The sequence below is a fragment of the Cricetulus griseus genome (genome assembly GCF_003668045.3).
Source record: "Cricetulus griseus strain 17A/GY chromosome 1 unlocalized genomic scaffold, alternate assembly CriGri-PICRH-1.0 chr1_1, whole genome shotgun sequence".
NCBI classification, from domain to species: Eukaryota; Metazoa; Chordata; class Mammalia; order Rodentia; family Cricetidae; genus Cricetulus; species Cricetulus griseus.
The window spans coordinates 224246050-224250918 of NW_023276807.1; positions in this window are offsets into that span (position 1 = coordinate 224246050).

Here is a 4869-nt window from a genome sequence, read left to right on the forward strand (position 1 = left end):
TCTAATCTAATGTGGTTTTATGACTCTGTTACAGAGGAATAGTTCAAAGTTGGTACACTCTGCTTCCCATCCATGATTTACACTCATGGATTCAATCAACATTGGACTGAAAATATTTCTTATATATTGTATCAGTAGTAAACATGTACAGATTTTTTCCTTGTCCTTATTCTCTGACAATAAAATATAGCAACTGCATGCATAGACCTTATATCATATTAGGTCTTAAAAGCAATATAGAGATGAGTTATTCAACATATATGGATTTTGATAACCAAGGAAGTCCTGTAATTAATACTCCACAGATCCTGAGGGACAAAAGCCTTGGTCACTGCTATGAACAGCAGCTCTGTCTACCACTGGCAACAAAAAATGCAATTCAAGGATGGAGACAGGGAAAGCCCAAGTAGTCCTGTTCAGAGCCTCGGGCTTCTCCTCGAATGCTGCTGGCTCCTTGATATCCTCCACAGAAAAGAATTTCACAGTAAGTCAGAGTGGAGCAAAGTCAGAGAGTTTGTTGATTAAGTAGAAAAACAAGACTCAGTTGAAGAGACTCAAGGGCAGGCATCAGCCAGGTAAAGATAGAAATCAGAACCAGGAGATGAGGGGACCTTTCCTCATGTCTCCTCTATTTCCTATAAGCTATGTTAATTTCCTCTTATGGGACTTGAATGCCTTAAAGTTCAGGGCTGACCATGGCTGAAGATCAACGTTCTGAAGCCTGAGTGTGGGGCTGGGACACTAACCCTGACTATCCAGGAACTGAAAGTCTCCACCTACTTGATGGAAGGGAGGTGGAGAATGAGAAGGCCAGCTCTTGGACACTGGAGGGTCATCACTCCATGGGATTCTGGAAGAAATGATACAGTTTTCTGATACACTGGACTGTATAATCAATAAAGTATGGTGACAATTGTTATGCCTAGACTCAAAATCAACACCCAATATGAAAGGACCTTTTCCTACATGAGGAGCTTGAGAAACATGAATGCTAGTCATGACTCATGACTCATTGAACCACAAGACAGATGGGGCTGGAGAGATGGCTGAGCAGTTAAGAGTACTTGCTGCTGTTACAGAAGACCCTCCCCAGTACACAGAGTAGCTCACAGCTGTCTGAAACTGCAGTTCCGAGGGATCCAACACCCTCTCCTGACCTCTGTGGGCACCAGGCACACACATGGTGCACCGACATACATGCATACAAAACACTCATACACATTAAATAAAAAATCTGCAAAATGTATTTCATTTTATTATTTTGTGTATATGAGGCCAGAAGAGGGCACTGGATTCCCTGGAACTGGAGTTACAAATGTTTGTGAGCAGCCACGCTGGTGCTGGGGAGCAAACCCAGGTCCTCTGGAAGAGCAACCATGGTCTTAACCAACAAGTCATCACTCCAGCACCAAAATGAAATATTTAAAAGATAAAAAAAACAGCTCAAGACAGAGTCTGTCATATTTCCAGTTTAACTTACCAGTCAAGTGTGTAACAGTGTTCATCAACCAGATTGTGGAAATTTCATATACATACATATGTGTGTTGTGTGTATCTTTGGTCTGTTTGTGTTTTGATTGACCGGTTAATTGAGGTTAACTGAGGTCTCATGTGACAGGCTGGCTTTCAACTTGCTATGTAGCCAAGAGGCTGACCTTGATCCCCAATCCTCCTGCTTCACAATGCCAGAGAAAGCTTCTTTAATAGAGACTATTTTTCTGAGTACAGTCTGGGTCAACCTCAATTAAACAACTCCTCCACAGCTCCTCTTATTTGGCCAGATAATCACAGATACAGAGAGGGTATTTCCAGATTTGGGATGATTACAGAAAGATCACCTGTGATAGGACAGTTAGTTAGCTGACTCCCTTTCCAGAGGAACAAAGAAATCATTCCTTTGAAGAATACGGAAAATTCACCTGACATTTCAAATGGATCTCTGATGATGGTTGTAACCCAACCATATGACTAAAAGAAGTTGATTCTCTGATACTGAATAGATTTGGAGAGCTGAAACTAGATGGGCTTCTCTTAGTGGTTCCATGGTTTTGTGGTAGTAACCTCTGCCCATTGACAGATACTTCCAGAATGGATTGGTCAATGGACTTTAGTACATTCTTGGATGCAAGGACACTGGATAGAAACTGTAAGTCCTCCTGCAACTCTCCCTGCTGTATAACACAGACAGAAATCTGATTTCCATTGGCATAATCAACTAATTTCCAATTACATTCCTCAAATAGGATTAGTACATATACTGTGCCATCTGAGACTAGTAAGTACATACAAAAAGCCCTTAATGATCTACCTCAAGGATCTCACTGCTAAATTCAAAAGTTAACTTTCTGTTTGTTTGTTTTCTTTTTTATTCTCCATTTTGAGACAGGGTCTCTCTACATAGCCCTGGCTGTCCTGGAACTCACTATGTAGACCAGGTTGGCCTCAAACTCACAGAGATCCGCCTGCTTCTGCTTTCCAAATTGGGGTCAAATTGTGCATCACCACTTAAATGATGCTGACGACCACCCTACAAATTTATTTTGACTGAGCACAAGTGGGAACCTGTGCCATCTTTAATGTGGAATGCTGTGTATATTATACCACACGAGACTTACATACTGAAATTAAAGCAATGACACAGTGTTTTGAGTTTCAGTGACTGGTTAGCCTGATGGCTCTCAGATACAATGTAGTGAAAAAACGGCCCTCTTCTTTTAGCATTGCCCTTAAGACTAGCCATGACAATCTGCTCTATGGTCTACACAGTCCGATGTCACAGATAATAACATCTTTCCAGATTCCCAAAGAGTGATCCTCAAGTCTCTATGCTAACCTTCTCATGTTCCCCTTAGATCATACATGGGAAAACTTTCAAATCCAGAAAGTTCACTGTGCAAGTATAGGATCTGAACCAGATTCTCAGAACCTACATAAAAAAAGCTAGGTGTGGTGGTGGTGTGCAGTTGTAGCTCTAGAGAAGGGGAGGCAAAGTCAGGTAGATCCCTGGGCCTCAGTGGCCAGCCAGGGTAGCCAAATTAGTGAGCTCCACATACAATGAGTGACCTTGTCTCAAAATAAATAATAAATGAATGAACAAGCCAGACTAGATGGCATCCTGAGAAACAATAGCGTGCGCGCGCGTGCGCGCACACACACACACACACACACACACACACACACACACACACACACACACACACACGCTTACAATCCCTAGAAAGGCAGAAGCTACGCCATATACAGAACGCATATGCTTCAGGCATGTCAACTCAAGATTAAGAGATCAAAGTTTCAGAGCAGGGAATTGAAGCAGGATAGCTAGTTAGTAAATACAAGCAGACATGAAGCAGGGAAGGGTCCCCTCAATCCCCTGCTTCTCATTGTGTCTCTCCTGGATGAAGCCCCAGGAATCTCTTTGTAACTAACCAGCCACCTGCAAAAGAACTGCCCTCCCCTTTTGGAGAATCACCACAGACAAGACTGTTAAAATGGCAGTTCAACGTTTTTGTGACCTATGTACAAATAAGGGTCCTTTGGATCCTGGTTTCTATCTGTATTAGCATCCCCTTCTCTACCTGCAAGCCCGTATCACATACCTTTAAAAAGTCCCTTCTTCAAGGATAGAATTCTGAGGGTAACAAAAATAAATATACCAGCATATACTCTGTCAAATATCTAAACTTTGTTGTATGTGGGATAGCTTTAAGCCCAAGGTCACATATGCAGCTACTTCTGGTATACTGAGGAGTGCTCCTGTCCTGATGCTGGCACTGGAGTCTCTTCAACTGAGTCTTCTAAATCTGCTGACTTTGCTTCACTCTCACTCACTCTGAAATTCTTTTCTGTGGTGGAAACCAAGGAGCCAGCAGAATCTGAGTAGAAGCCACGAGGCTCTAAGCAGGACTGCTCAGGTTGTTCTGCCTGCAGTTTAACTGAATTTCAAGTCCAGTTGTGTAACATTACCAGAAAAAGGGCAGGTGACCCAAGCTGGTGCTAGACCAAGGATTCTTTTTTGAAGATGGAGAACTACTGGTTCTGTGTCAGCATGTTTTATTTGATAAATAGACTGTTATAAAGCTCTAAACAGAAAGGTATCTTCCTGTGTCTAACAGGATGGTTCCATCTATGTTCTATGCCCTTATTCCTAGGTCTCCACACAGCTCTGCAGCTTCAAAAGCAGTGAACTGAGATATGGAGAGGCCTTGAGCTAAGAACACATCATGGAGTCAGTATGCAAGTTCTACCTCATTTCTCCTCATAACTAGGGCACAGGATAAGTCATTGGCTTGGGAAAGAAAAAAAATTAACGACAAAGCACCTTCCAATTTGTGAAGCAAGACGTTACTGGCAGAATGGGAAAATATGCAGAACTGGAAGGTTGAGATGGCCCAGTGACTAAAAGTGCTTGTCATGTAAGCCTTGGGGACCTGAGTTCAATTCCTGTATCTTAGAGTGGAAGGAGAGACTCTTCTCCAGAAAGTTATCCTGGACATGTCCACACGCGAACTGCAGCACACGTGCCCCCTCATCGTGCACACAATAACAAATGAATGAATGAGTGAATGAATGAATGAATGAATGAATGATAGTATCCTAGTTTGAGCCACAAAGCATAGGCCTTGCTAGGCTGTGTTGTTTCCTGGAATCCTCTGTAACATGAAGAAAAGATAAACCGCGATCTCACCCTCACTTTGCGTCTTGGAGACTGCCAGGCCAGCCCGAGGTGGCCAGGAGCCACTTGAACCTCCTTCACTTAACCCCAAGAGAGCCCAGCGGGAGTGCAGGCTAGCGCTGGCTCGGTGCCAATCATCCGGCCGGCCCCGCCCCACGCAGGCCCGTTTCCTACCTTCCCCAGCGCGCGCGGTCTCG